This window comes from Macaca nemestrina, chromosome 14, assembly GCF_043159975.1.
Source record: "Macaca nemestrina isolate mMacNem1 chromosome 14, mMacNem.hap1, whole genome shotgun sequence".
NCBI classification, from domain to species: domain Eukaryota; kingdom Metazoa; phylum Chordata; class Mammalia; order Primates; family Cercopithecidae; genus Macaca; species Macaca nemestrina.
The window spans coordinates 69,186,025-69,200,782 of NC_092138.1; the positions used below are offsets into that span (position 1 = coordinate 69,186,025).

The 14,758-nt window shown below is 45.4% G+C and overlaps 1 protein-coding gene across 1 annotated transcript in view; it reads right to left on the reverse strand.

Annotated features, from left to right (window-relative positions):
- Window positions 1–14,758, reverse strand: part of LOC105477203 (gamma-aminobutyric acid type B receptor subunit 2) — a 419,718-nt gene that overhangs the window by 320,494 nt on the left and 84,466 nt on the right. The gene's annotated exons all lie outside the window — the stretch shown is intronic.

Here is a 14,758-nt window from a genome sequence, read left to right on the forward strand (position 1 = left end):
ATTCCAAAATAAAAGGACTCTGGAAGGTTTTCATTGAGGACAAAAGGCCATAATATGATGCAAACTATGCTTCTCTATGATAATTATAATACAAAGGTTCCATTCAGTGCAGCATATACAATGTAATTTAGTATAACACAGTTGACCCATGTTTTGACACTTCCATTGTTTAAAAATACACATGGAAAAAAAAACCCTACATGCTTATAGTGCACCCAGAGCTTTTTTATAACACCCTCTTTTTGTTTGTTTGTTTTGGATTCTTTAAATATATATTATTCTCATTTAGTGCCCTCTTTAGCCGGAATCTCATTACTACTTCATTTTTGTAAAAACATTTAATTTAGATAGTGTCCATATATTGGCCCTGCTAAAACAGAATATAGCATCTTTCATATGGTAGGAGCCAACAAGGAAACTTTAACTCCTTTTTACACTTTATGGTAAGTAGCAGGGGGAACATGCATGTATAGATCATTTCCAGGCAAAATTGTGAAGCTAATGACCAACCTGTTTCTACCTATATGCAGTCTCTTAATTTACTAGAAATGGGAATCACAGCCTCTTGAAGAGAAAAAAGTCACCATTCTGCATTTAGCTGTATTCATATATTGCATTTCTGTATTTTTTGTTGGTATTGTAAAAAATTCACATAATAAATGATGTTGTGATGTTAAAAAAAAAAGTACAAACAACATGCATCAGTGAAGAATCTCTGCAATTGACACAGAATCATTTCTTATGAAACCATTGCTCCATCACTTACAGACTGGCATCTCAGACAGCCTGAATTCTGCCCCCACTCCCATCCAGCTCCTCTGTCACCCACCTCAGGTGCCCTACATCACAGTCATCTTGCAGCTGGCATTTCCCAAGCAGAATTTATCTTTTCCCACTTCTGTGCCTTTGCTCCTCACCTCCCCCCAGTTTCTTGCACCTCAAATGCCCTTTCCCTTCCACCTATGAAATCCAAAGCATGCCCATATTTCAAGTGAATGTCGGGGAGGAGTGGGAATGGTCTCCTGACATTTCATTGGGTGATTTTTCCACATAACAGAGCACCTAACCCCTCCCAGCTATAACCCATCTGGGAGGGCTGAGCCCTGAGCCCTAAGCAATGAGTGGCAAGACTGGTTGAAGGGCAGGGCTCCAAGGTGGGTTTTTGGCAGTGAGCAGGGCATGGTTCAGGGGAGATGGTGCTAAGGGCCTCCAGCTTTTGGCCCCCTCAGAAGGGTGGGGCTGCTGGGAGTGGCCTGGGGCAGAGCTGGGCTCCAGGGTCCCTGGGTGCCAGTGACACAGCCCTTACATCCTCAAAGTCATTGTGATGCCCCGTCTGCTACCCTAATCAGTCTGTGCAGACACTGAGGGCTCCAAACCCAGGCTCAGGGCCAGGACGCTGGGCAGCGGTGCCAGTGGTTCTGAAGAGGGCTTGCCGTAGCAGCACTGGGAGGCTGTTTCCACAAGCCAAAAGGGCAGAGGGGCCATGGCCAAGGTCAGAAACCCAGACACAGAGGCTGCACTTAGCAATGAAGGGGACATAGAAGCATGTGGATGTCAGGGGCTGTGGCTCACCATGCCCCAAACCAAACTCCTGTCCTCCCTGTGCCCCTCTCCCAGATGCCTCATTTCAGTGAACAGCACCCATCCTCCATCCACCCGGCTTAGGAAGGCAGTGCAGCCTGCCAAGGGCTCCAGAGCCTGCTGCCTGGAACCAACTCCCACTTGGTGGCTTGACAGCGGGCCCATTTAACCTCTCTGAGCCTCAGTTTCCTGCCTATAAAGAGAGGATGACAATAGTGCCTATCTCATGGGGTTTAAAATGAGTCAACCCATCTGGAGCAGTCAGGACACAGAGCCTGGCCCACAGCCTGCACTACGTGAGGGCTCACTTCTATAGTCAGGTCCTTAGCACCGTCCTGGCTGAGAGGCAGCCTGCAAAAATATGCATCCGTGCCCTAACTCCTGGAACTGTGAATGCTGCCTTATATGGTAAAACAGGGAATATTACCTTACATGGCAAAAACGTGATTTAGTGAAGGCTTTTGAGAGGAGGAGCTTATCCTGTAATATCCAGGTAGGCTATAAATCTCATGAGTGAGGCAGAAATAGACTTAGACTAGACAGGCAGGAGACAGGAGACAATGTGACCAGGGAGGCAGAGATTGGAACCACACAGACCCGAGTCAGGGAACGCCAACAGTGACCAAAAGCAGGGAGAGGCACAGGACTGGTTTTCCCCCAGGGGCTCCAGAGAGAGCCGGCCCGGCCAAGGCTTGATTTCAGACTTCTGGCCTCCAGGACTGTGACAGAAAAAAACGTGTGCTCTTTTCAGCCACCCTGTTTGTGGCAATTTGTTCTGGCAGCCACAGGAAGCAAAGACAAGGTGCCTCCTTAATCCCAGTTACTCTGGAAACTGAGGCAGAAGAATTGCTTGAGCCCGGGAGGCAAAGGTTGCAGTGAGCAGAGATTGCACCATTGCACTCTAGCCTGGGTGAAAGAATGAGATTCTGTCTCAAAAACAAACAAATAACAACAACAACAAAAACAAGGTGCCTCCTTGACATCACTCTCCCCACCTTCCACTGCTTTCTCAAGTCTCCCTCTGTCCAGGGAGGTCATTCCTCCCTGCTGCCTACAGAACCACCATCCTGTCCTCTCCCAACTGGGCTACTTCCACCCAACAATGGGCTCCTCAGCCCCCAACACCAGCCTGAGATAAAGACTGGGATAAAGATCAATGCCGCTACCCTGCCTCCCGCCCTGTAAGGCCCTGCGTGGCATGGCCACCGCCACTTCCACTCCCTACCTTGTCCCTAGGTCACCCTGGTGTCTTAGGCTTCAGTCACAGTCCCTTGTAGTTGCCATGTCTCCTTCAGCCATGGAGCCACCACACTTACTGTCACCCCATCCCATTCCTGCCCTATGTATTTCCTACTTGAGCTTCTCCAACAACGAAAACTGCTATGGATTCCTTCATCACATCCCAAGTGCACCCGAGGAATGAATGAATGAATGAATGAAGAATGAATGAATGAATGAATGAAATTGGAAGATTCATATATCCCAGGCACAGCTAATTGGACAAGGTATGTAAACCTAAGCCATAGGCTAGCTGCTGACCTGTAACCTTGCAGGCCCTGGAAAAATGAGCTGGCAAGGCAGAGATTTTTCTCTCTTGAGAATCTGGATTTGGAAATGTTAAGAAAATGAGAAAGTACTCTTCAGAGCACACACCACTTTCTTAGAAAAGCCTCCCCAATTCTGGGTAGGTTCCCCAGTCACGCACACTCCCACCACCATGTACCTTTCCCTCGTGGCTGTGGTCACACTACATCTGTCTGCCTCACTAGACCCCATGTTCCATGGCAGCCTTGTTCAGCACTGCTTCCCTGGTGCACCCAAGGAGTGAATGAATGAATGGCAATTGACCGAGGAGCCATGTGAGTTCATCTCACAACATAGCTGGAGGCTACACCAGGAGAATGATTCATTCCAGAATCCAGGAGGTGGAGAAGAGGCCTGCTCAGTTCCTGGCTGGTCTATCCAAACCCATCTTCGAGGCTCTATCTGGGCCCTGCCCAGGAAGAGAGAAGGGGCCACCTGCAGAGTGTCCCCAGAGTCAGCCAGTCTGGAGAGCGGACAGCCAATTATATCCCATGAGTTTTGGCTTCAGAGCCTGTAGCTGTTCAGCCAGTAGAAGGGCCCCCTCAGGCCCAGCGTGGCCTGCACAGCTCTGATGGGCTCTCAGCGGCAGAAAGCACAGATGCCGTGTGTTTTGTTCCAGAGGAAAGGACCATAACTAGGATACGGGGGCTGGGGCAGAAAACTACAGGGAGGCAGGCACCAGATGGAGAATAATGACATTTTTTTCAAAGCCAGGCCTATGCTTGGATGCAACAGAAAGGTGGCCGGTCAGCCAGTCCTGGAGCTGTCCAGGTGTTAGATGCCCACCTGTGTGACAGACTTAGGAGGGATTCAAGCACTAGAGGGCCCCCTCTAACCCAGAGAGTCTGCGCTTTTGTTCTCACTATCACAGTTATATACATTCTAATGTGCTGTCACAGCCTCATCTGTTTCCTGGAGAATGTGACAAGCACTGTTTTATGAAGAAAGTAAACAAAAGAATCCCAGCCAAGGTGGTATCGCAAATTAAATTCACATTTTGAGGTCTCCTCCTCCTTGCTGTAACAAACACACAGCAATGATAGCTGAAATACAAAAATAGAAAATTTGAAGACATAGCATTACTCAAAAATAAAATTCTCAAGGGGGGAAAGAAAAAACCACAACATGGTGAGTGGAGATGAGGCTGCAGGCTTGATGGGCTCTGAGTGCAATACAGAGAGAAGTGCCTGGCATTGACAATTCTCTGGGGTAACAGAGACTCATAGCACCCCCAAGTAAAGGCGGGGGCCAGAGCCACAATCAATGCAAAAGAGAACTAGAGTCAAGCTCACTATATGAAGCAAAGGGTTGGAGCAGAGCCAGTAGAGAAGGGCTTCCTCTGCCCTAGAGGAAAGCTGGGACGAAGTTCTACCAACTGCTACCTGCTGCCTTGGCCCACAGGAAGCTGCACGCTCTGGATGGCAGGACAAGGTGGAAAACAGTGACAGATGGAATGCAAATATGGCCAGTTACTCACCCCTTCCTATACCCATGGCCTTTGGAATGACTTCGAATCTCCTACCATCAAAAGTCGAGTTTGCACCCACGACCAGTTTATGCCTATAATTCCAACACCTTGGGAGGCCAAGGTGGGGGGATCGCTTGAAGCCATGAGTTTGATACCAGCCTGGGCAACATGATGAGACCCAATCTCTATAAACATTTTAAAAAATTAGCCAGGCATGGTGGTACACACCTGTAGTCCCAGCTCATCAGGAGGCTGAGGCACAAGAATTGCTTGAGCCCAGTAGATTGAGGTTACAGTGAGCCATGATTGTACCACTGCACTCCAGCCTCGGTGACGGAGAAAGACCCTGTCTCAGGGGGTAAAAAAAAAGCTGGAGGTGCGTAGAGTCTACTTTCCCACCTTTTGAATCTGGGCTGGCCTTGTGACTTGATGTGGCCAAAAGAATATGATAAAAGTGAGAGGAAGCCTGTTCCAGGCATAGGCCTCAAGAGTTACCGGAAAAAGACAGTTTCTAAGGAGTCAATAACTGGATGGACAGCAGACATCTCTTCAGCAACAAGAGGCCCAAAACACAAACTCTGAAGGGAAATAACTGCATGCCTAGAATTCTGAACTCTGCTAAAGCAGTATTCAAAAGTGAGAGGAAAGGACCTTTTAAGACATCCAAATATTGAGTGTTGACCATCCTTGGCACTCACCATATGCACTGAGTCTAACTTGAGAATGAACTCAGCCAGAAGAAAAGGGAACCCAGAAGAAGGAATGGGGCACAAAAAACAGTGGCAAGCAAAAGCATTAGGAAAATGTGTCGGCGAAGTTAATGAGCTACTAACGATAACACGAAAATAATAACAACTAAAATTTTTGGAACCAAAATTCTAGGAAACAATGATAGAACAGGTATTAGTGGGTTGTGAGGCATGATTACAATTCTCATCAGATTCAGTAGAGGAGAATGATATTGAATAGCATTAGATTTGAGTAGAAAAAAAGAAATTAATTTAGGATATATGCTAAAGTGTTAAGGATATAACCATATCAGCAGAGGAAAAAGGGGGAGTGGCAGAAGGAACACTCAAAATAAGAGGGTAGAAATATATCATTAATCACAATTAATATAAACCAATTAAAACCACCTACTAAAAGACAAACTAGGCCGGGCGCAGTGGCTCACGCCTCTAATCCCAGCACTTTGGGAGGCCAAGGCAGGTGGATCACCTGAGGTCAGAAGTTTGAGACCAGCCTGGGCAACATGGTGAAACCCCACCTCTACTAATAATACAAAAATTATACAGGCATAGTGGCGCAAGCCTGTAATCCCAGCTACTCGGGAGGCTGAGGCAGGAGAATTGCTTGACCCTGGGAGGCAGTGATTGCAGTGAGCTGAGATCGCGTCAATGCACCCCAGCCTGGGCAACAAGAGTGAAACGGTGTCTCAAAAAAAAAAAAAAAAATTTAAATAAATAAATAAAAGACAAACTAAAATGAGTAAAACAAAATGGGCTATAGAATGTTATATATATAGTATGATGTTTACATAAAGCTTAAAAATACTATAGATTGTTTACAGACATGCACATCTGCAGTAAGACATAACAATAGAGATGGGAGAAATAGAACTAACTTCTAGATAGCTGTTGTTTCTGTGGAGGGAAGAAGCGGGGAGTGGGAATGGAGAAGGATAAAAAGGTGCTTTGGCAGGGGAGGGAGGGAGGGAGGGCGGGGGGAGGGAGGGAGGGCGGGGGGAGGGAGGGAGGGTGGGGGGAGGGAGGGAGGGCGGAGGGAGGGAGGGCGGGGGGAGGGAGGGAGGGAGGGAGACAGACATATGTGAAGATCAACCCTATAGAACTTGACCTCAAATGTAGACTGTAAACTCAATTCATCCAGGAGCTGGCTCTTTTTAACACAGGTCTCAGTGATGCTATTGCCCAGAAACAGACTTTCAGGGTATATTAACCTTCCCTCTGCCTGTTGTTCTCTCAACCTGGAACAGCTTCTCTGTCCTGCAACCTTTTCAATCAAAATTCTTCACCTCCCTCTGTTCAGCTGACACACCACTCTGATGGATCCTTCCATAAGAAGAAATGCCCCTGCCCAGGGACAACCTCGGGTCAGCCCTGGGCTGGCTGGCCACCTCTGCCTCTCTCACTTTATAGGCTCCTGAGGCAGGGATGCCACCCAACTCACCCCTGAATCACCAGCCCCTAGCAGGATGCGGGACACACCAGAGCACACGGTCAATGCAGATGGTCTGGATGGCCCAGCTGTAGACCCCAGAGGCACAGAGTCCTCCTGGTGTGAAATTTACTGAGGAAATGAGGAAGGACCACAAGCCTGTCTCGGCACAGTAACAGGTGGCATTCACAGCGGACTGGTGAAAAGGTATCAGCTGTTCCACGGAAGTGAAGTTCTACATAATAAAGCATATCTCATTAAGTGCTCCAACTTAAGCCGTGTTTGATAGACTAATTTTTAAAATGCGATTTATACATGGCTGCAGGTTTTAGACATGACCTTACTGTTCAAAATTCTTTCTCCTCCCCATCCCCAGTACGTTTTGAAATTGCTAAGGTAACATGTACTTGTAGAAGAGTCCAACAATACAGTCATGGATGAAGCGAGAGGCGCCAAGTTGCTCCCCACTTCCCTTGCCTCCAATCTCACCCTCCAGGAATAATCAGTGTCAACTCCCTGCTCTCGAAAAACACATGGTGCTGTACATAGCCCAGATCCTTTCTTCCAGGCCACTCAGTGTGTGCCCGGAACTGTGCTGGACTCCTTGATACATATTTAATTTCACCCTCTAAACAGCTCTGTGTTGGAGGGAGGGGCATTGCCCCAGAACAAAAGCCACGGTCCGGAATGTGACTCCAGAGCCTGGCTTCCTGCCTCTCAATCCCGGTTCTTTCATCTATGAACTAGGTGAGCTTGTGCAAGTTTGCACCTGTTTGTGCCTCAGCTGCTTAGTGCTAATAACTAGTGGTTCCTTCATGGTAAATTGTGAGAATTAAATTCATACATGTAAAGAACTAAGAACAGTGTCTGACACATAGAAAGCTGATAAATTACTATTTCCATCTTATAGATAAGGAAACTGAGATTCAGAGAGGTTAAGTGACTTACCAAATCCAACCAATGGTTATGAATTTCAAGCCATGGACCTGCCAGGAACATATGTGGCCCCCTGGGGAAGATACAGGGTATGGGGTGTTACACTGCCCTCCATCCTAATTTCCCAACATGCTTTTCAAATCCTCAAGGTCTTTGACATTTCTTCCCTTTCTCACCCTCCGGGTCAGGCAGTACGCTGCCATTTCTTGCCACTGGCTATCAACCCTACATCAGCTGTCTCCATCAACCTTACACTCGTTCCTAATTGGCTGACTTGCTGTAGTCTGGAAACCAAAGATAATACAACTGGTAAGAGAAGTGCACAACACAAGTTCAGCTAGGAACTGAGAGAAGACGGAAGCAGAGCTCCCAGACAAACCAAATGAGCCTTAAGAAAAGCTGGCCAGATGCGGTGCCTCATGCCTGTAATCCCAACACTTTGGGAGGCCAAGGTAGGCAGATCATTTGAGGTCAGGAGTTCAATACCAGACTGGCCAACACGGTGAAACCCCTTCTTTACTAAAAATACAAAAATTAGCGGGGCATGGTGATGCATGCCTGTAATCCCTGCTACTCGGGAGGCTGAGGCAGGAGAATCGCTTGAACCCAGGAGGCAGAGGTGGCAGTAAGCCAAGATTGTGCCACTGCACTCCAGTCTGAGCTACGGAGACTCCGCTCCATCTCAAAAAAAAAAAAAAAAAAAAAAAAGAAAGAAAGAAAGAAAGAAAAAGAAAAAAAGAAAAGTCTTCTACTTCGGCAGTTTAGAGACCTGCACAGTCAGCTGGGTTCTGGATAGATGAAGTGACTGGATCTGTGTTCTCTGGATAAGTGAGGTATTGATGTATGAATATATTTGCCACATTTTAAAATTAAAGTTTCTGATTTAGGCATTTGCTAATTTCTCTGCCCTCAAAATGCAGAACCATGAATCACAATCCCTTTGACGGTGTGTTTCACTTTAAATATCTACATTCCAGGCTTCCCCAGGTAACCGCACGTCAGTTCTAACCACTCTCCTCCATTCACATTCTGAAGGTGTAAATGAGACCTAGAATTTTCCTAGGTGCCTGCTGCATTGCACTTAAATAACTTCCCAATCCACCATGATAAATTCTCTTTATGATGGACGATCACAAGTTTCTGTCAGATGTGTGTGTGTGTGAATGAATGCTAAACTATGCCACAAACCAAACATGCACTGGGTGCCGGCTCTGGGTTGGGTGCTCAAGGGTACCAAGGAAAGCCAGACCCAGTTGCTCCCCGAAGGTGAGGGTCTGGAGATGTGGGGAAATGGGGCCCAGAGAAAGGAAAGGCAGCTTGAGAAATTAAGGGAGGGAATCCTAAAAGGAGTTGAGGATGTCTAGACAAGGAGACGCAAATGCAGCCTGGGAGAGCAGGGACACTGAATGACTGGGAGCCCCAAGGACCTCTAAGGTTTCTGATTTTATTTTCATAGTCACATTGTTGTACTTGTTGGAATCATAATGAAAGCATATGCATTAGAGATATTGCTGTGGACCACACAAAAATACCAAGATTCAGCAGAAGGAATGACAAGGGAGATGGGACCTCCGGCACAGTCAGAGAACTTGGATCCCTAAAGGGATTTCCTTGGCCTTGATTCTCTGATTAGATCCTCTCGAGTCACAATCCTGAGAATCCTAACCTCTCCTCTAGTGAATGCAGGAGACCCAGGTCATTTGTTCACACACACACAAAAAAAGCTTCAGGAAACCCAACACTGAAGTCACAGCAGGGACAGGCTCACTGTGGAGTCAGAACAAGGTCACAGGCAGTGATGGAAGAATCATGGCCAGAGTGGACGTACAGCCAGACAGATCTGCACCCAGTGACGGCCCCACTACCTGCAGTCTGTGTGACCTGGAGCAAGTCCCCTTACCAGTCCGAGCCTCCGTTTCCTCACCTATTGAAATGAGATGACATCTATCCAATTGGGTTATCTGTGAGGACTGAAAAATTGGTACAGAAAAAGCTTAGCCCAGTGCCTGGTCTGTAGAAAGTGCTAAAAAGAGTAGCTGTGGTTCTTATTCTTGCCATCATTAAGAAACGTGATTTTACCCATGTCAGAGGCCTGTGTCCTCATGGCCGTCAGGCTCAGGGCTAACCAATCCTGCAGCTCCAGTTCTCTGGTCTCAGACTTCATGAAGGGCATCCACCTTTATTCCACAAGATCCCTCTAAACAGCTTAATCACAGGCGCCCTCGGAAGGGGAACGACACTTGGCATAATTACTAGTCTTGTGCCCTTTCTGTAATCTCGACTTTGTGGGGATTGTTCGATCACAATAGTTGGGGGTTTGTGCGCGGTATTTAATTAGGCAGATGAAAGCACGTTAGGATGAAACAATAGTATCTCTAATTTAATGACATGTTATGCATCTTACCCTGCAACAATGACAAAAGATGCCTCCATGCAAAGGAAAAAAATTGCTCCATCTTTCTCTTTCTCTCTGGCTCTCTGTCTGACTCTTTCTGTCTCTTTCTCTGAATATTTCTATTTCTCTCTCTCTCTGTCCCTCTGTCACTGGGTGTGCTTCTCCCTGTCTCTCTTTCTCTGTTTCTGTCTGCCTCTCTATTTCTGTGAGTGCTTCTCTCTGTGTGTCTCTCTCTGTCTCTGTTGCTCCTCTCTCTCCAGTTGACATCTGCTTAACATGGTCCCCACCTCTCCAGCAGCCCTGGTGAACCAGCCTTTGCGAAGTGCTCCTGACTCCTTGATGTGATCATGACAGAAAGACTCCAGAAGAGACAGGCCCAGGGGAGAAAGTGAGGCACAGTGTGACTGTCTGGGGCTTCTGGTCCCAATTCTGTAACCTCAGGCATGTCACTCCCCTTCTTGCCAATGATCTCTTCTATAAACTGACAGCTTTAGTTTAAGCCTGGCCTGATTTTTCTTTTAAAAAATATTTATAAAAGAGAAAACATTCAATAAGAACATATGTTGGTGGGGAAAAGCGAAGTTAAGTGTTCTAAGATCTTTATACTGCCTGTAATGAGCATAAATATATTAAGTTTAAAATTTTAGAAATTATGTATGTTTCAATTTTGAGGGTAAATATTAAAAGAATAGAAACACTATAACTCCCTAGCAGAAGGAAAACAGAAATAATAAAAATAGACAAACCCAAAAGAAGGTAATAGAAGAAACCTGTAAGAAGGAAGGCAAATATAAGCACAAAATAAAATTTTAACCCCCTCCGCCCCAGAAAAAATGTATTAGGCCTTGTGCCCTTGGAACCAAGATTTGAGGGAGATTTATAAAATTAAACATAGTTTAAGAAGGGATAATTAAACATAATAAAAACAAGATCATTAAGCACAACCCAGAAAAAGAGATTTGCAGGTAACAGGATGATCTCAGAGGTCTTGTCTAGCTCTAAAATTCTATTATTTTAATTCTGGGCTGTAAAATGCCAACATTTACCCAAGTCAATAAACATCAAGAGACTGATATTTCATTGGAATCCAAGTCTGATTTTTCAATATTGATTTTTGTGAAGTCAATTTTGGTTTCAAGTGCCTTTTTAAATTGGTGCTCCTGTGGTGTCAAATGTCAACATTTATTTTTCCAGAACTCTCCTTCCTGTGGGGACTCTGGTCAGCGAATGAAGCTTTTGATACTTGGAGTTCCTTGCTTTTCTTGCTTCTGATTGAGGGCCCTGATTAATAGTGTATGATGTTTCTCACTGAGCCTTTAGGGTTTCCATTGGGATATAAAAAGTAATTTCTGTGTGCACCTCCATCATGAAAAAGCCAGGCGAGGAAGGGTTGCAGTGTGGGTGAGAAAGGAGGGTTCATTTGTGGTCTAGCTGGAAGCTTCCCAAGTTTCACGTACACCTGCATATGAACCCCAGCTCACCACTTACCTGCTGTGTGACCTTGTGCAGGTCACTTACCCTCTCTGTGCTTTGTTGGATCATTTGCAAAATGGACTTAACACCTATCTTATAGAGAGGCTGTGAGAAACCAGTGAGATAGTACATGTGGATGTCTGGCCCAGAGCCTGGCCCACAGGAGGCAGTCAGCAAATGCCAATTCTCCTGAACCCCTTGATTTATTTTCTGTCTACTGCTACATTTTATTTTTTCAAATCTATAGTAAAGCTGAAGGGATAGAACAATTAATACTCATATACCTGTTGTCTTTTCACCAATCACTAATATTTTCTCTCTTTCTTTCTCTCTCTCTGTCTTTTCCCCTGAATTATTTGGGTGCAGTTTGCAAACATAAGATCACCTTACCTCTAATATCAGGGATGTATCACCTAAGGTTAAGGACTGTCTCCTACATACATTACTACTCTCTACCTTAATAAAGGAATATTTTTAAATAATCTTATTTAAAATAAAATCAATAAATTTCCCAGTTGTTCCAAAAATGTATTTATGGGTTGTTTTAAATTCTAGATTTAAAAAGAAATTTACCCATTACATTTGGTTATCAATGTCTCTTTGCCAACCAATCCTTGATTTTTTAAATGGTATTCCTCCAAAGCAAGCAGGGGACAAAAGAATAGCTGATAACTTGGTAGCAGAAGAGGTAAGAAGGAACTCTGGGAATTAGGGTTTGAATCTTCTCTGAGGCATCAGGTCCGGGTAATCTTGAGCGTCATGCTTCCTTTCTGCAGATGTTTTCATTATCTGTAACTGATGGCTTGCACTGGCCCGTCTCAGCACCATCATTATTGCTCCAGTGGAGGGAGTTGAGGCTCAGAGGCCTTTGAAGTCACACAGAGCCCAGTTTGAATCCCACTCGCTATCTGTATGGCCCTCAGCAAACTACCTTCCACCTCTGAGTCTCAGTTTCCTCATCTACAAAATGGGTGCACTAGTACTTGTGCCTACCTTATAAAGCCATCATGAGAATTAAACATGTGAAACACTAGGCACAACGGCAGGCACAGTAATGGCTCAGTGGGGAAAAAAAAAAGCTATTATTGTTATTAATGTTGCAGGAATTATAGACTCTACAGTCAAAGCTCTTATCTGCACAGCAATTACCCTTGGCTTATAAAGAGCCCTTCACAATTTATGAAGCACTTTCTCCATTATCTCCTGTTGAATGCATGGCAGTCCAGGGAAGTGGGCCATGTGGGGACAATTATCCCCACCTTAGAGAGGGGACTCGAGGCTCAAAGAGGTTGAACAGTTTGGCTGAGGTTACCACTGGTTACAGAAGGAACCAGGACTTGCGGAGTGAAGCAGGGGCACCGCTGCCATCCCACCCTCCAGTTCCAAGTTCTTTTTCTGTATCCATGGCATCCATTCTTGCCTTGAGAACACACATCCTGTCTTATTCCAGACTTTGTGACTGTGCTTCTCAGAGCCCCTGTCCCCTACCACGAATGGAATACGATTCCTCCACCTCGTCAGGCAGCTAGTGTTCACAGAGCACAAAACAGAAAGGCATGCTGCGAACTGCAAAGCATTCTGCAGACTCTGTGGGCCTACTAAGGGCTCCTTCAGGAAATACATGCTCCTTTACAACAGGAGCCAAATAATTAGCACAGAAAATTAAGGTCCCTTCTCCCAGGCCTCATTTCTAAATCATAAACTACACGAATCAAAGTCATTTTGAAAAATGGCTTTTTATTTGTCATGATTTTCATTTCCTCAAAGAGAAGGCATATTGTACTGGGCAAAAATCAATGCTTCCCTGTAATAATGTGCCTACAGATATCCGGTGCTGAAAGCCTCAAGCAGAAGGAATGGAAGTGTATCTATACAATACATCAGTCACATCGAGAATCTGAAGATCAATTCTTTATGGGCTTGCATGAAAAATGCACAATTTTAAAATAAAAATACAAAATAACTATAAGATTTTAAGACCAAAAAATGTGTCTTGCCACCAAAAAAAAAAAATAGTCTTTAGGCATCCCAACTAAAAATGCTTCTTTTAATGACCCAAATATTATAATTATCAGAGCATCCTCTACTTAAGAACCTGGTGACTCTTCCTTCATCCCATCTGCAACTCACATACATTTTACTTATGTTTTTGGTGTTGTGCTTTGTTTTTTTGAGACAGGGTCTTGCCCTGTCACCCAGGATGGAGTGCAGTGGTGTCATCACAGTTCATTCAGTCTCAACCTCCCAGGTTAAATGGATCCTTCCACCTCAGCCTCCTGATTAGCTGGGACTATAGGTGCACACTGCTACACCTGGCTAATTTTTGTATTTTTTTGTAGAGATAGGGCTTCACCATGTTGCCCAGGCTGGTCTCGAACTCCTGGACTGAAGTGATCCTCCTGTCTCGGCCTCCCAAAGTGCTAACTCCCATATTTTATAACTACCAAACCAAAACGCTCAGTAATGATAGAAAAGAAGGAAAGCAATAAATGTTTGTTCAGCTAGCTACGTACTGCAGTCTAGGCAAGTTGCAAGAGAAGCAAGAGTGATTAAGACCCACACTTGTCCTCAGGATGCTCAGAGTCAGACTGTATGTCAGACCAGAGCACTCCTCAGCTCAAAATCTTCCTGCGGTGCCCTGTCTCGCTTGGAGTCAAAGCCAAAGTCCTTGCAGTGGCCCCCAGCCCGCTGTGGCCTGCCCTGGGGTGGTATTCTTTGATGTCACCTCTTTTACTTTTCACAGTGGTGAGGCAGGTACTTGTATTAATTTCCTATGGCGGCTGAGACAAATCACTGCAAACTTAGTGGCTTCAATGACACAGAGACAAACACAGAAGAGTCTGAGGGCAATGGAGACACTCTGTAATGGTGGCTACGTATCATTACGTATTTGTCCGAACCCACAGAATGTACAACACCATGGACTCTGGGTGATGACGCTATGTCAGTGTTGGTTCATTGACTGGAACAAATGGACCACTCTGGTGGGGATGTTGATCATGGGGGAGACTGTGCATGTGTGGGAGGCAGAGAGTATGTGGGAAATCTCTCTACTTTCCTCTCATTTTTGTTGGGAACATAAAACTGCTCTAAACATTTATTTTTAAAATAAAGTCTTCAGGTGCGGTGCGGTGGCTCATGCCTGT